The 18,484-nt window shown below is 45.6% G+C and overlaps 1 protein-coding gene and 1 non-coding gene across 2 annotated transcripts in view; both read left to right on the plus strand.

The window, feature by feature from the left end:
- Window positions 1-18,484, plus strand: part of LOC126175595 (dorsal-ventral patterning protein Sog-like) — a 544,108-nt gene that overhangs the window by 68,675 nt on the left and 456,949 nt on the right.
- On the plus strand, window positions 13,574-13,647 carry Trnat-ugu (transfer RNA threonine (anticodon UGU)). Its single transcript has one exon. It is a non-coding gene; the product is annotated as a tRNA-Thr (tRNA).

Here is an 18,484-nt window from a genome sequence, read left to right on the forward strand (position 1 = left end):
TTAATAGATATGTAATTTATTCAATTCCGAAGACTACAACTATTTTTAAATTTTTTTTGAAATGTGTTCTACATGGGCGTGACCCACTGTGGCGCTGTTAAACTGCTGTCAAATGGTGTTATTATTAACGTCCGTGTTCATCAGGTACATTTTAGTGATGTGAGATAAAGTATGTGTTGTGGCTAACCTATTTTCAGAGACTTAGCAGCACCTGAACTGTTGAAAAAGTGTATTCACGGAAAAACTCAAAACCCCAGTGAAAGTGTAAATAGTGTTATATGGTCGAGAATCCCCAAGACTGTATTTTTTGGAATAGAAACACTTCACTTTGGTGTGTATGATGCTGTTGCGACTTTCAATGATGGCAACATTGTAAGGTGCAAGGTATTTAGAAATATGGGAATGAAGATAGGTTCTAACATGGTACGAGCGATGCTTCCTTTAGACAAGGAACACCTTCGGGCTGCAGACAGGGCTGTAAAGAGTCTAGAAATACAAGCAAGAGTAAACAGGAGGAGGAACAAGAGGAAGCTGGAGGAGGAGTTTGCAGAGGATGAAGATAATCCATCCTATGGACCTGGAATGCACTAAAAAGTTAATCCAATCTTTGTCGCTCGATTCCCAAAACTTTTATTTTTCTCATACTAATTACATGTTTTCTAAGGATCTTCCAAACATATTTGTTTCAAACTTTCAGTAAATGTTACACATTTTTTCCAAAAAACTGTATATTTTCGAATATATAAATAAAAAATTGCAAAAAATGTTGTGAATTTTCATTACAATTGAAAAAAAAATCATCTTTAATAACTGAACTAAAATTTTGTAAAATCCCTGTGTTAAGTTGTAGCCCGTATTCCAATAAATAATCTGTAAAAAGTTCAACTTCCTACCTCAAATACTTTGTGAGGAAAGATGTAATTTATAAGCGTTATTTTAACATTGCAAGTATACGGCGTTCCGGAGCCCCTTAACGCACTAGCACAACAATCTAGTTTCGCTGTCGTACGATAATTACAACAGCCCACACTGGACCACCGTGAATGGCTGCGCTTAATCACTCAGTACGCAAATGTGTAAGCCCCGCGGCAGCTTGGCGATTGGAAGGGCGGGGCAGAGCTGTCAGACAGGCTGAGACGTGTGTGTGCGGTATTGCTGCGGCCGTGTGCGCAGTCTGGCGCCAGAGAGACACGCGCGCCGCATGCGGCAGGAGGCTGGAAAAGTCCGCAAACTCGGTGGCGCAGCACGGCGCTGGCTTTCGTAATCTGCAGATCGCAGATAGCGCGCCCCATCTGAGATATCTGCGCTAGATAGGCGTTACATCACACCACAGCACACCAGGCGAGCGCGCCATCCGACAAGGTCGCCCCCACTTCGGCTCTCAGAACTACTGCGGGAAAACTCCGCCGTCTGCCACACTTCCAGTGAAACATCTTCCAGGTCCGTACTATGTTTTTCCACGTCAGTTCTTTCACGGTAAAAGTGCGCCTACTAGTTGGCCTCTATCAAGGCCTTGTCCGTTGTAATTAGCTGTTCGGCAAAGAGTTTGCGCTTCCGTCAGTGACAGCGAGAATCCGTAGACAATATTCTGCTCTCCAGACTTGTTTGCTACTCACAAGGGAACCTCCCACACCCCTCAGATTTAGTTAAAAGTTGGCACAGTGCATAGGCCTTGAAAAACTGAACACAGATCAATCGAGAAAATAGGAAGAAGTTGTGTGGAACTATGAAAAAAGTAAGCAAAATATACAAACTGAGTAGTCCATGCGCAAGATAGGCAACATCAAGGATAGTCTGAGCTCAGGAGCGCCGTTGTCCCGTGGTTAGCGTGAGCAGCTGCGGATTGAGAGGTCCTTGGTGCAAGTCTTCTCTCGAGTGATAAAGTTTACTTTCTTTATTTTCGCAAAGTTATGGTCTGTCCGTTCGTTCATTGACATCTCTGTTCCCTGGAATAAGTTTAGCGTCTGTGTTTTTGCGACCGCACCGCAAAACCGTGCGATTAGTAGACGAAAGGACGTGCCTCTCCAATGGGAACCGAAAACATTTGATCGCAAGGTCATAGGTGAACCTATTCCTCCACAGGAAAACACGTCTGATATATTCTATACGACACTGGTGACGGCATGTGCGTCACATGACAGGAATATGTTGTCGACCCACCTAACTTGTACTCTTGGCGAATGGGTAAAAAGATTCTTCTACACTTTTCGCTCGAGGGAAGACTTGAACCAAGGACCTCTCATTCCATAGCTGCTCACGCTAACCACGGAACCACGACCCTGCTCAGCCCACAGTATCCTTGATGTTGCCTATCTTGCGCATGGACTACTCAGTTCGTATATTTTGCTTATTTATTTCATAGTTCCACACAACTTCTTCCTGGTTTCTCGATTGATCTGTGTTCAGTTTTTCAAGGCCTATGCACTGTGCCAACTTATAACTAAATCTGAGGGGGGTGCGATGGGGAGGTTCCCTTGTCAGTACGTTCCTACCACTAGGCACGTGATCTCCACATATCACACGGCGGAATCTATTAATAAAATTTTCTTAGTGTTGTACGCACCAAACAAGTTCGGCACCCAACATAAAGGTAGCAGGTAGCGAATCCCCTACAATAGAGAAAGAGTAGCTGTAATGTGGCACTGTGTTTGCACGTAGCAACTGTCTTGCTGCAGGGCATATTAGAAGATGAAAATAATGTTGGAGACATTGTAACAATTAACGTTCATTTATCGAAAACTTGATACAAATACTCAGCGTTAGTGTGGTGATGATAAGAAGGGCTGGCACTGACGTTCTGGAAGCACGTCTAAACCTAACTAAGTGAGCGAAGACTAAATAATCTAATTGTAGTTCCAGCCTCGCTCTTCCGTCGGTGACAGTTGTGTTATCTTTAGCCGGACGGTGTGGCCGAGCGGTTTTAGGCGCTTCAATCTGGAACCGCACGACCGCTACAGTCGCAGGTTCGTATCCTGCCTCGGGCATGGATGTGTGAGATGTCCTTAGGTTAGTTAGGTTTCAGTGGTTCTAAGTTCTAGGGGACTGATGACCTCAGATGTTAAGTCCCATAGTGCTCAGAGCCGTTTGTACCATTTGTTACCTTTGTTATTTTCATACCTTACAAAAGGTTGGCTGGAAGCGGCCTGTCTACGCCGTTCTTCGGCCATAGAAAAACAGACGGTAAACATGAAGACATAAAAAGGGACGTACATGAATGGTTCAAAAAACAGGAGACATACGTAAGAAACGAAAAGGCGTTCGCGGAAGTCACTGGTGGGACAAGTAAGTTCAGCACTAAACAAAAACGTAGAAAAAAAATGGCTCTGAGCGCTATGGGACTTAACATCTGAGGTCCCCTAGAACTTGGAACTACTTAAACCTAACTAACCTAAGGACATCACACACATCCATGCCCGAAGCAGGATACGAACCTGCGACCGTAGTGGTCACGCGGTTCCAGACTGAAGCGCCTAGAACCGCACGGCCACACCGGCCGGCACAAACGTAGACAAAACAGGTGCACACGCGAACGAAGGAGCACTGAAGAAGAAACACCGACGCACTTAGACGAAGAGAACACTGGAGCACATGGTGACGATCTTCGGCGCACTAGACACACACTATTACACAAAAGAGGGGGGGGGGGGTGTGCTGCCCCAGGGAATAGGGGAGGGTAGGAGGGAGGTGGGGAGGATGCCAGTGGGAGAGGAGGAGGAGGAGGGAAGGGCAGGGGAGAGGGTATGGTGGGGTGTGGAAGCCCGGCGGGGGGGAGGAGGGAAGGGAAGGAGAGAGGAGGGAGAAAGAGGGAGCCCTAAGAGGAAAAACTCAAGAGGTGACAGTTTCTTAGTTATGGCTCTGTTAAGGGGCTCCGGAACGCCCTATACTTGCAATGTTAAAATAATGCTTATAAATTACATCTTTCCTCACAAAGTATTTGAGGTAGGAAGTTGAACTTTTTACAGATTATTTATTGGAATATGGGCTACAACTTAACACAGGGATTTTACAAAATTTTAGTTCAGTTATTAAAGATGATTTTTTTCAATTGTAATGAAAATTCACAACATTTTTTGCAATTTTTTATTTATATATTCAAAAACATACCGTTTTTTGGAAAAAGGCTGTGTTAAATTATGCAGAAGGTACTGTGTAACATTTACTGAAAGTTTGAAACAAATATGTTTGGAAGATCCTTAGAAAACATGTAATTAGTATGAGAAAATAAAAGTTTTGGGAATCGAGCGACAAAGATTGGATTAACTTTTTAGTGCATTCCAGGTCCATAGGATGGATTATCTTCATCCTCTGCAAACTCCTCCTCCAGCTTCCTCTTGTTCCTCCTCCTGTTTACTCTTGCTTGTATTTCTAGACTCTTTACAGCCCTGTCTGCAGCCCGAAGGCGTTCCTTGTCTAAAGCAAGCATCGCTCGTACCATGTTAGAATGTTATTATTTACAGTAATAACAATTACCTTTGGCTTTCCAACATTTCTCCTTTTCTTAAAAGCCTTCAGAGGATTTCTAATAACTTTACTTTTACTCATTATTATACTTCAACAAAACAGAGACTCAAGAAACAGAATTAATTACGAATATTTTCGAGATAACGACAGAGTAAATAAACATGAAACAATCGACAATCACACCAGCGATATATATTGAACCATCACAGGTTAGCCACAACACATACTTTATCTCACATCACTAAAATGTACCTGATGAACACGGACGTTAATAATAACACCATTTGACAGCAGTTTAACAGCGCCACAGTGGGTCACGCCCATGTAGAACACATTTAAAAAAAAATTTAAAAATAGTTGTAGTCTTCGGAATTGAATAAATTATATATCTATTAAAAGGTAACAGTCTGCAGATTCAGAAAACGCAAAAAAGTAAAAATTGAACTTTTCATGATTTTTGAGCCTTTCCGGAGCCCCTTAATACAACACGCTGTGATCCGGTGCGGTAGCTACGTGACGATAAGTGCTGGCGACTGAGGGTTACTGGTAACTGGGCGATTACTGGCAGAGACGAGCTGTGCGTTCGCTTTTAGCAGCGACTGGTGGATTAATGTTCGCTTGCGAACTATTTACCAAACGTCAGGCGGAAGCAGGATGCATACCCTGTTTTGAGCGCGCTCTGTGGTGTCGGAGCGTAACTGTGCGAAGAATCGTACTGTCTGACATGCCGGAAGCATAATATTGTCCCTTCATGTGCGCACTTGAGCGTACCTTACCATACCTACGTGGCGCCGTGCTGGAGAATGGTCCTGCCATGTAGCGCCCTTCGTGTGTACACAGTGGTCAGAGACGGTCTGAAAAGCGTGTAGGGCTGTTGTTGCAGCGTACGCTGTACTGAGAAATGATTGTTAAGAAAAAAATATGATACTCTGCGCCGTTCATTGAATTAAGCCAATCAAGCTGTTGCCGCTCAGATTTAAGCGACCCGCTAGATACAATTAGTGTCAGTTTTTCTTATAGCGTAGATAAAAGCGCACAAGACTGATCAGCCTTTGGTTTGGGTTCGATCTATACTACCGTCCCCATGTCCAATTTTTGTACCGCTCTTGTGTTGTCCAAAGATCGCGATGCCACACTAAAGTCGACAACGCCCATCGATACCATAGATGTTAGATATGTCTCGCTGCAGTTCGTAACTGCTAACTGGAGGCTCTCCTGAAGACACGCCCTCTCTCTCAGTACTGCAGCGCCAGCGAACAGAGGTCGATATAGGGCCGAACGTGGACTCGCTCTGCCCCAGTTCGTGACCTTCGATGAAGCAGTCATCACCATCTACTTAGGACACCAGTGCTATTCAAACCTCAGATGGAAATGTACTTTTGCAATTGTTGAACTTGTACTTTCAAGAGCAGAGTTTCTAATAGTGTGCATCAGGTGATGCTTTACTGTTCAAAGACAGTTACAAGTATTCCGCTCATTCTTACGGAAACGGGTTGTACGAGGGCAGTTCAATAAGTAATGCAACACATTTTTTTTCTCGGCCAATTTTGGTTGAAAAAACCGGAAATTTCTTGTGGAATATTTTCAAACATTCCCGCTTCGTCTCGTATAGTTTCATTGACTTCCGACAGGTGGCAACGCTGTACGGAGCTGTTAAAATGGCGTCTGTAACGGATGTGCGTTGCAAACAACAGGCAGTGATCGAGTTTCTTTTGGCGGAAAACCAGGGCATCTCAAATATTCATAGGCGCTTGCAGAATGTCTACGGTGATCTGGCAGTGGACAAAAGCACAGTGAGTCGTTGGGCAAAGCGTGTGTCATCATCGCCGCAAGGTCAAGCGAGACTGTCTGATCTCCCGCGTGCGGGCCGGCCGTGCACAGCTGTGACTCCTGCAATGGCGGAGTGTGCGAACACACACTCGTTCGAGATGATCGACGGATCACCATCAAACTCAGTGCTCAACTTGACATCTCTGTTGGTAGTGCTGTCACAATTGTTCACCAGTTGGGATATTCAAAGGTTTGTTACCGCTGGGTCCCTCGTTGTCTAACCGAACACCATAAAGAGCAAAGGAGAACCATCTGTGCGGAATTGCTTGCTCGTCATGTGGCTGAGGGTGACAATTTCTTGTCAAAGATTGTTACAGGCGATGAAACATGGGTTCATCACTTCGAACCTGAAACAAAACGGCAATCAATGGAGTGGCGCCACACCCACTCCCCTACCAAGAAAAAGTTTAAAGCCATACCCTCAGCCGGTAAAGTCACGGTTACAGTCTTCTGGGACGCTGAAGGGGTTATTCTGTTCGATGTCCTTCCCCACGGTCAAACGATCAACTCTGAAGTGTATTGTGCTACTCTTCAGAAATTGAAGAAACGACTTCAGCGTGTTCGTAGGCACAAAAATCTGAACGAACTTCTTCTTCATGACAACGCAAGACCTCACACAAGTCTTCGCACCCGAGAGGAGCTCACAAAACTTCAGTGGACTGTTCTTCCTCATGCACCCTACAGCCCCGATCTCGCACCGTCAGATTTCCATACGTTTGGCCCAATGAAGGACGCAATCCGTGGGAGGCACTACGCGGATGATGAAGAAGTTATTGATGCAGTACGACGTTGGCTCCGACATCGACCAGTGTAATGGTACCGTGCAGGCATACAGGCCCTCGTTTCAAGGTGGCGTAAGGCCGTAGCATTGAATGGAGATTACGTTGAAAAATAGTGTTGTGTAGCTAAAAGATTGGGGAATAACCTGGTGTATTTCAATGCTGAATAAAACAACCCATGTTTCAGAAAAAAAATGTGTTGTATTACTTATTGAACTGCCCTCGTATTTCGTTGCAAATACGAACAAACAAGCTGTTAAGCAGGTGGTCACAATGTTTTGTCTGTCAATGTGTGTGTGTGTGTGTGTGTGTGTGTGTGTGTGTGTGTGTGTCGCTAAGGACGGAAAGGTTAAGTCTGTGGCTGGCGGGCTGAAGTGCGAGCAGACGGCCTTGCGGTGCGGCGGCCGTACTGTAGACAGGACGTGCCAGCCCCAGCCCTGGCTGGGCGGCACCTGCCGGTATTTCCGGTACACAGGGCGGCGCGGCTAGGCTCTGCCAGCTCGCGTGGCAAGCGGCCCGGCGCTCACCTCTGCCAGGATAGGCCGGCTTCCGGCGCCAGGGAGCGCCTCCTGCTCTCACCTGCTCCCCCAGGAGGCAGGAGGCGCACCTCACAGCCACCTCCACTCGCGACGCACGGCCTGGCGAGGTGACTGGGGATTCATTCAGCTGCAGCTTTCCCATTCTCACCTACTGGACAGCGAGATCAACGAGTTTTGCATCACCCTTTATTTATACGGCAAAGAAAACGAAAACTGGCTCTGAGGCAAGAGAGGGAGGAGGTCTGACATGGTCTGTTTCCCAAGGAGGGTCTTTCACGGCACTCCTGAGCAACGTCAATACGCGGTGGAACGTCCACTTGCTTCAAGCTCGAATCCATCGGGGCATACCACACATGAGATCATCAAACCTACTGTAACCTCCACCTCACTTATCGACCTTAATGACAGTGAAAAATTAAACCGCGTGTACCTAATGGAAATTTGGGAAAAGCAATCGTCACCGAGGTTAATTTGTCGGTAAGGAGGGAGGAAAGGGTTACATCTAAATGAAAGGAAAAATGCTAATGAAACTGGTGGAAAGGGGTAAAGTTAATAAAGAAAGTAAATGTGCGGCCGTTACGTTAACAATCAACTAGCGGTAATTAGATATTTGAGATTTGGGGAAAATTACGGTCGCCAGTCCTAAGGACAATTACTATAGTAACTGAAAAAGAAAGGTTATTACACATATAATTAGCACTAGAACCGTGGCAACTGAAGGTTGACACGTGTAGTGTGAAAACTGAAAGTTTGTCAGAAGTAATAAATTTCGCTACACTCTGACTTAATTTAGCAAAAGAATTAATAAAACAGGAAAATCGAAAGTTAATTTAGTGAGTGAAGTTAATAGTGAGCTTTCTTTCTGAAGCACATCGAAATTCAGTAAAATACGGTTAGTCTTGGACTACCTCAACAATCATTTCAAAAGCTACTTGAATCTACGCAATTTAGAAATAAGAGATTTAACTTTGAACTTGAATTAAATGATTCTGAACAATTAACAATAGTGAAATTTAGTACGTACCAAGCTGAGCTGCAGTCACAGGTAAGCTTAAATATGGTAACAAAACTCGCACTCTTAATTTGTGCTTGTGTAATCTAAATATTGTAGCCAGCTATGAATACTTTAACTGAACTTTGAAATTAAAGCAGTGAAATCGAATTATATTACTTTAATGCTGGCGTTTGAATTTAAATGGCACTCGGGTTCATTCCGCAAAAGGAAGGGACCCTGCTTGGTAATGCAATTGGGACAATGAGCAACAAAGGTTCATGCTAAGTTGCTGTAATTCTGTGATGCAACAGTTTGAAAAGCTGAGGTCTGCCATACAGTTCTAAAACTTTACGTGCTTCCAGTCTTCCAGTTGGTTTATTGAAGGTTTGAAGCCGTCGATCGAGGAGGTGGCGACAGTCACTCATTGTCGGCCGTCGCTGTTGCAGAAGCTGGATGTTGGCGCGCCTTCTTCTCGACACGGTCACCAGGCGAAACGGGCTCTTGATGTGCGCCAGCTAATGCTTCCCGTCCGCGACACCGTGTCAGAAACTATCATCGCAAGTCGAACGCAATTACATGCTGCCAAACCCCGAAAGCGCGGCAACTCGCGGGAGCTTCACACAACACACCTGCTCCACTGCACCACCCCAGCCAGAGTCCCTCTCTCTGCCCGCGCTCCACGCGACGGAGTTCACTACCAAAGATCCTAAACACTCTGGTTCTCCACACGACCTATCGACTTATTCGTTCGATAGCATAGTTTTCCCTAGGCAAGACCCAGCGTAAAAATACAAATAATATTTACAAAACAACCAATTATACATCGACATAAATGCATAAATATAAATATATATATATATATATATATATATATTTATATATATATATATATATAAACAGTAAAACAATTACAATATATAAACAGACAGAAATGTCATATCTTGAGGTAACTAAACAAGGGAAAAAATTATAGTACAATAGATGGAAATAGGAGGATATGCATTTCCGGCGTTACACTACCCTGATCCAAATTGTTCCAATCTTCAATGGCGATGTCGCGGACGTCGCACAGAATACATGGTGATTGTCGACGTCCAAGAAGCAGCTCGTTTCAATCAAACTGAAAATATTGAAATGTGTGTGAATTCCTAAGGGACCAAACTGCCGAGATCATCGGACTGACACACTACTTAGACTAACTGAAACTAACTTACGCTAAGAATAACAGACATATCCATGGAGCCAGCCGTTGTGACCGAGTTGTTCTAGGCGTTTCAGTCCCGAACCGCGCTTGCTGATACGCTCTCAGTTTCGAATCCTGCCTCGCGCATTGAAGTGTGTGAGGTCCTTAGGTTTGTTGGGTTTAAGTAGTTGTAAATCTAGGGGACTGATGACCTCATAGTGCTTAGAGCCATTGTTGAAAACAACATCGCCCAAGAGAAGACTCGAACCTCCGGCAGGAGGGGCCTCGCAATCCGTGACATGGCGCCTTAAACCGCGCGGCCACTTTCGATTGGGTTCATGTCTGACAGACATGCAGACCATGCCATTCTGGTGAACCTAGCATGCTGAAAGAACATACTCACGGCAACGACGCAATGAGCATGGGAGTTATCATCCATCAGAATGAAATTGTCGCCAAAACATTGGCGATATGGTCCCACTGATGGTTGCAGGATCACGCCCCTGTACCTTACAGCAGTGAGTCAGCCTTACCGACGAGCTGCAGAATGCCAGCCTAAAGCATCACTCCGCCTTGTCGCACATGTGAGAAACATTGCTGGAGATGTTCGGTATTACTGGGTTGTCTCCAAACATGCTGTCTGCCGTTATCAGGCTACAGACAGATCTGAGGTCTGTCCGCAAACAACACCCAACGCCAGTCCTAGGGTGTCCGACCTGCATTATTTTTTGCCCATGTCTTTGGTGTTGTTGTGTACGACCTGGTGTTCGCCACGATCTTCGACAATTGAGGTTTGCATCATGCAAGTGTCTCCTAACAGTTTGATGTGATACGCGACGTCCTCTAGCCACTTCGAATGGCGAATTCAGTTCTGGAGCACTCAGACCACGTTTCCTTTGACTCAAAAGTCGTAAATATCTGTCATCCCGCGCCACAGTCGAACGATTACAGCCTGTACGGCGTAACTCCTCAACACTCCCTATCAACTTGAACTGATTGAACGCTCACATCACATGACTTTGACACCGGTGCACAGGTCGAGCAACTTCTCTGATTGAAAAGCCTTCTGTGAGCAACTGATGATGCCGACGCGATCATTGGTCGCGATTTTCCTTCCAGGTATGTTAGATGGTTCCACGGACGTATCTAATGCGTCCCTACTGGTGCTTTACTTTCACATGAAATGCTGCAATCGACTCGAGTATGGTGTTCTGCCAGTAGACAGCGCTCATAACGACTGTCTTTATTTTTTTACAAATAACGTCAGTAGTGATGTTTCGGTCAGTGCAAGAACTACCACAATAGCAATACATCTGTACAACATATCGTGGTCATGCAGAAATTTTGCTGATGTGTGCGCCTCCAAATGAAACAGGCCGGTCAAAACACTACTCGCCAGGAATCGAGCAAATACTGTGTAACATCACCCCTTAGCGCTAATAACGGTATCAATTCGGCGAGAAAGAATGTCGACATGTTTCTTCATATACGACGCATCCAGATGAGGCTACTCACTGGCGATAAGATCCCGTAGACCTACTAATTTTGGGAGAGGGGGAGGGGAGTGAGGGGAATAGCACCAGACATGTTCTACGGGAATAAAAGCTCGTTATTTAGCTAGACATTTGAGATAGGAAACCGCGCCTGAATATTGGTCAAACTAGTAATATGCACTCTAACGCAAAAAAAAGAACGACACACCATATAGGAATTATCCAAACGGGATGGAAATCCGTAGATGTCATGTACGTGTACAGAAAAACAAATGATGTTTTAGGAAAATTCCATGGTTCATTCTAGAGAAAGAGCTTCACCCATTGAGCAAGACAATAATGCATTGGCCCACCTCTTGCTAGCAGTTATTCGGGTTAGTATTGATTGATAGAGTTGTTGGATATCCTCCTGCGGATATCGTGCCAAATTCTGTGTCCAATTGGCGCGTTAGATCGTCAAAACCCCGAGACGACCGCAGGGTCCAACTCATAAAGCTCAGAACATTCTCGACTGGGAACAGATCCGGTGACCTTGCTGGCGAAGTAGGATTTGGCAGTCAGGGACACAAGAAGCAGAATCTCTTGCCGTTTGCAGGGGGGCATTATACAGGGTGTTTCAAAAATGACCAGTATATTTGAAACGGCAATAAAAACTAAACGAGCATCTGCATATGGCCCAAAACCAGTAGTGATGGTCTGGGGTGCCATTGCATATTGCAACGAACGGTGTATTTCTATCGCTGCTCGATTAGTTTTTATTGCCGTTTCAAATATACTGGTCATTTTTGAAACACCCTGTATAAGCTCAGGGTGACTACCCATGATCAGTCTGAAACTGCACGACCGCTACGGCCGCAGGTTCGAATCCTGCCTCGGGTATGGATGTGTGATGTCCTTAGGTTAGTTAGGTTTAAGTAGTTCTAACTTCTAGGGGACTGATGACCTCAGATGTTATTTCCCATAGTGCTCAGCGCCATTCTAACCATTTTTGACTACCCATGAATGGCAATAGAACGGGCTTAGAATATCTTCGAAGTACAGCTGTGCTGTAGGAGTGCCGCGGGTAACAACTGTAGGGTCCTGCTGCAAAAAGAAATGAGACGCCAGACCAATCCTCCTGGTTGTCGGGCCATGCAGAGGGCGACACGCAGGTTGGAATCCCACTGTTGTCCAAGGCGTCTCCAGGTACGTCTTCGCTGTTAGTCAGTTTGAAGCGGGACTCTTCACTGAAAACAATTCTACTCCAGTCAGTGAGATTCCAGGCCGAAGGAGCGTCTTGAGACGCTCCAGAGACCAGCGGTATATCAATGTCACTGTCACCCATCATATGGCCCAAAACCAGTAGTGATGGTCTGGGGTGCCATTGCTTGGTTGTCATCCAAGGCACCCTTACAGCACAACGATATGTTGACGTTTCCCACTCCCTGTTTTTTACCTTGTGTGGTAAGCCATCCTGGCCTTAGATTTTAGCAAGATAATGCCCTCCCAACCACAGTAAGAATGTCTACTGTTTGTGTTCTTATTTGGCAAACCCTGCCTTGGCTAGCCAGGTCTCTGGGTTTTCCGCCAAGTGAGAACGTTTGCAGCATTACGGGCAAGCCTCTCCAACCATCTCAGGATTTTGACGATCTTGATTTTGCCAGTTGGTCACAATCTGGCACAATATCCCTCAGGAAGGCACTCAGCAACTCTGTCTACCAATGCCAAGCCGAATAACTATTTGCGTACGGATCAGAGGTGGAGCAACGTGGTAAAGACTTGTTCCAATGGTTCAGATGGCTCTGAGCACTATGGGACTTAACATCTGAGGTCATCAGTCCCTTAGACTTAGAACTACTTAAACCCAACTAACCTAAGGACATCACACACATCCATGCCCGACGCAGGATTCGAACCTGCGACTGTAACAGCAGCACGGTTCCGGACTGAAGCGCCTAGAACAGCTCGGCCACAACGGTGGGCAATGACAATTTATGAAATTCTTTTTGTTGAATGAATCATCCAATTTTTCTGAAATGGTAATCATTTGTTTGTCTGTCCCTTTCCTTCGTCGCGCGTCTTTTTTTATGGCTTAGTGTTTGGGGGCAGGACTATGCACACAGTCGTTGCCAACTTGGGACCACGGCGTACCCCTCACGAAGGTATAAAGGAACGGACAACAGCTGACCAACGAGAATGTTGATATATGGGCGGGGGCACTACGAATGTAGTGCGGGACAATACGTTGACAATGTGGGTTTCGCGGGAGGCGTGCCAGAGATAAATAAATCCCTGCAGTCGCGCTATCCTCTGTGTCCTCGGTGGCTCAGATGGATAGAGCGTCTGCCATGTAAGCAGGAGACCCCGGGTTCGAGTCCTGGTCGAGGCACACATTTTCATCTGTCCCCGTTGACGTATGTCAACGCCTGTAAGCAGCTAAGGGTGTTCATTTCATTGCAAGTTAATACAATCATTCTGCTTCACGTTGGTAATAAGCTGAACGAGTGGATCTATGTCAAGGCAGTAAATCTAGTCCAAATCTTCACAGAAAGTCCACTCGACTGGACTACAGCCTCCTCACACTGCAGATTAAACGCCTCATTGGTCCGTCGCTACACTCCACGCCCGTATGATTTGGAAGGAGGCGAACTGCCAATTTGTTGGGCCTTACTACACGTCTCCACCCATCCGCTGTCCGATTACTGAGTTTCTTGGTCCATTAAAGAGGTATAGCTTTACGTGTCACTGTGAGCAATCACCTTTCCTGAGGCAACTGGACTCTAAATGTTCCCTTCGCAATTCCCGATAGAACATTGTGCTGTCTATCACGCAGGATTGTACAGATCTCTGACACCTTGACGCAGGAAATGAGCTTCTTTGTAGCAGCACTAACGTCCACAGGAGCAGTGCGACAAGGACTGGTGCACCACGGGCTGCCGACGTTGGTGCGCCCAAAGACAACAATGAATACATGAGTGGCATGACAGCATGTGTTTGGAAGAGTCCCAGTCCTGCATATGACATCATGATGGACGGATCCATGTGTGGATGCTCCACACAGAAGAGTTGCCGGACTACTATCGTCACAGGACTGACCAACAGTTGTGTTGTTGTTAGTGCCATAAGGTACACCACACGAATACTCCTGATTCGCATATCCGATAATTTCGTTACCTGACGTTACATTCGTGACACATTAAAGCTGGTGGCTTTGCCCTGCCTTTGAGGTCTCAGAGACATCTTTCAACAGGACAACTCAAAACTGCATTTTGCCTGTGCTATGTTAATCTCTTTCGATACAGAGGGTTTAAGACTGTGGCCCTGGCCAGCAGACTGACTAGACATCTCCATTCACCAACCCTACAACTGATGAAGTGAGGCACAGAAGTGGAGCTGCATGAAATGAGGTACCTATATCTGTTATCCAATCACTGTTCGACTGAAAGCCCAGCCAGGCTGTTTTTGCTGCAAGATCTGGAAACTCTGTAGACTAAATTTCGTAGCCTTTAGACCCCAAAATGTCCTACTAGTTCAGTTGCGCAGTATCTACGCTTTATAAGTAAAACTAGCTGAGTACTTGGAGTTTCCCTGCTATGTATTCCAATCCTGCTAATCCATTTTCCTCCTCCTCTGTCTGCTACCTCCCCTCCCTCTCCATCACTCTACCTCCTCCCGCCTTCTCCTTGGTATTTGGCTCTTCACCCCCTCTCTCTGTTCATCTCCTCCTTCCCACTCTCTCCCTCTTTCCTTTTTGTGTCCATTGCCTCCTGCACCTCTCTATACACTTTGTCCTTCAACTATCTATACCCATCTTCTCCTCCCCATCTTCTCTCTCCAAGTTACCACTTCCACTCTTATAGCAGGCTGGCGGTTCTTACGCTCACTGTATTTCTTATCAGACAGTTTGGTTGAAATTAATCAAGTGGCTTAAGAGGAGCTTTTCACCGACTACTTCGCCAGAGTATGCACACGTGACATATATTTCACAAATATTTAATACTTTTCACACATTTTTGTACACGTACAAGTATTTCACCTGTACCTGTAGCGAGTTTAGCGCTGCAGTTTCCTTTTCACGCAATTCAGTTTGTATGACGTCATTTCTTCTGGACAACGTGTCGTACAAAGATATATTTTTCGAGGTACATTCAGTGATATATTTGGATACTGTCTGCGAAATGTGTTGCGAATACAGATGGTAGTAAAGATGCAACAAATATAAACGTCATACCTGTTGCAGCAGCTTTACTGCACGAATAACGAAAATGCAGTAAGCAATAAACTTTTTGATTCGCAAATAATAGATTTCAGCCATCAGTCGTCGTCTGGAATTTTTATTGGCAGATCTAGATTTCAGCTAGCAAATAGCCATTCTCATTGCTAAGAATACAACAGGTACATAGTTAGATTCCAAAGGACGACTGATAGCTGAAATCTACTATTTACAAATCAAAATAACGGTCGCTGCGTGCAACAGCCTCTGAACGGAGGGTAACCTAATAACAAATCTTTAACATATTGGTAAACGAATAAAATTACCTTGCAACTGAAGGCTGAAAACATTGTTTATTTGTAACCTAATAAACTTTTTTTCTTTCATTATTTTGTGGTGATTCTCAACGACAAAGTTTCGTAAAGGCTTGAAATTGTGTGTTAAGTTTGTTGCAAGTCACCAAGTGATGTCGTTGTCAAATACTGGATGAATAATGTTTGGGTATTCAAGCGTAGTGGGCTACAGTTATTTTTCACCCCCACACCTATGATAGGTGGGTGATTTTTAGCCCCACAGCGATTCTTTCTAGATGGTAAGTGGCGTGTGCACCAAGTTTTATTGATATTGGTCCAATGGTTTAGGAGGAGATGTGGAACGAACGTAGGTACATACATACATACAGGGTGTTTCAAAAATGACCGGTATATTTGAAACGGCAATAAAAACTAAACGAGCAGCGATAGAAATACACCGTTTGTTGCAATATGCTTGGGACAACAGTACATTTTCAGGCGGACAAACTTTCGAAATTACAGTAGTTACAATTTTCAACAACAGATGGCGCTGCAAGTGATGTGAAAGATATAGAAGACAACGCAGTCTGTGGGTGCGCCACTCTGTACGTCGTCTTTCTGCTGTAAGCGTGTGCTGTTCACAACGTGCAAGTGTGCTGTAGACAACATGGTTTATTCCTTAGAACAGAGGATTTTTCTGGTGTTGGAATTCCACCGCCTAGAACACAGTGTTGTTGCAACAAGACGAAGTTTTCAACGGAGGTTTAATGTAACCAAAGGACCGAAAAGCGATACAATAAAGGATCTGTTTGAAAAATTTCAACGGACTGGGAACGTGACGGATGAACGTGCCGGAAAGGTAGGGCGACCGCGTACGGCAACTGCAGAGGGCAACGCGCAGCTAGTGCAGCAGGTGATCCGACAGCGGCCTCGGGTTTCCGTTCGCCGTGTTGCAGCTGCGGTCCAAATGACGCCAACGTCCACGTATCGTCTCATGCGCCAGAGTTTACACCTCTATCCGTACAAAATTCAAACGCGGCAACCCCTCAGCGCCGCTACCATTGCTGCACGAGAGACATTCGCTAACGATATAGTGCACAGGATTGATGACGGCGATATGCATGTGGACAGCATTTGGTTTACTGACGAAGCTTATTTTTACCTGGATGGCTTCGTCAATAAACAGAACTGGCGCATATGGGGAACCGAAAAGCCCCACGTTGCAGTCCCATCGTCCCTGCATCCTCAAAAGTACTGGTCTGGGCCGCCATTTCTTCCAAAGGAATCATTGGCCCATTTTTCAGATCCGAAACGATTACTGCATCACGCTATCTGGACATTCTTCGTGAATTTGTGGCGGTACAAACTGCCTTAGACGACACTGCGAACACCTCGTGGTTTATGCAAGATGGTGCCCGGCCACATCGCAAGGCCGACGTCTTTAATTTCCTGAATGAATATTTCGATGATTGTGTGATTGCTTTGGGCTATCCGAAACATACAGCAGGCGGCGTGGATTGGCCTCCCTATTCCCCAGACATGAACCCCTGTGACTTCTTTCTGTGGGGACACGTGAAAGACCAGGTGTACCGCCAGAATCCAGAAACAATTGAACAGCTGAAGCAGTACATGTCATCTGCATGTGAAGCCATTCCGCCAGACACGTTGTCAAAGGTTTCGGGTAATTTCATTCAGAGACTACGCCATATTATTGCTACGCATGGTGGATATGTGGAAAATATCGTACTATAGAGTTTCCCAGACCGCAGCGCCATCTGTTGTTGACAATTGTAACTACTGTAATTTCGAAAGTTTGTCTGGCTGAAAATGTACTGTTGTCCCAAGCATATTGCAACAAACGGTGTATTTCTATCGCTGATCGTTTAGTTTTTATTGCCGTTTCAAATATACCGGTCATTTTTGAAACACCCTGTACATACATACTTCCATCCATCCATCCATCCATCCATGGATGCATCACACGTACATTCATTTTTATAATATGTATGGATTTCGTTATTTGCTATCTTTCACGGTGACACAGCTGTGTATATGTTAGGCTGGGAACTGGGAGAACGTTCCTGTATCTGTGAGGCTGCGGCCACGTCGCGAGACTGGACTGCGGACGGCTCCAGCGTGCGATGGTAATCTGAGGTCGGTCCGTCAGTAGGGCCACCTCGCCTCAGGGCCAGGCCGGCGGGGGCGGGGGCGGGGAAAAAGCGCCGCGCTCGCCACGCCACGCCCCGCCCTGGAGATGGTGCGCGCTTCCTGTGTCTCCAGCCAGCCGCGGCGCGCGGCTTATCGCGGCCTCTCTCTGATGTCTTGAGCTGCGTGCGCGCGCGCCACACGCACACTGGCCGCTGCGTGTGGCCCGCCACGCACTGCCCCACGCTCGCATCGCTGTGGCCCTGTCTCGCGGTGCTCACAGCGTCTTCCTTAAGCTGCTGGGAACCCCATTCGCCGCCGTTCGTGTATACGGGCCCCGTACAGTATAAGAAGTCCGACAAAAGCCGAGAGAAATCAGAGTAGGTATTCTAGTTAAATGAATACTTCTTACCAAATCAACACTTTTTTTTTAAATTTTAAGGGGCTCCGGAAAGGCTCAAAATCATGAAAATTCAATTTTTACTTTTTTGCGTTTTCTGAATCTGCAGACTATTACCTTTTAATAGATATATAATTTATTCAATTCCGAAGACTACAACTATTTTTAAATTTTT

This window comes from Schistocerca cancellata, chromosome 3 (assembly GCF_023864275.1).
Source record: "Schistocerca cancellata isolate TAMUIC-IGC-003103 chromosome 3, iqSchCanc2.1, whole genome shotgun sequence".
Taxonomy (NCBI): domain Eukaryota; kingdom Metazoa; phylum Arthropoda; class Insecta; order Orthoptera; family Acrididae; genus Schistocerca; species Schistocerca cancellata.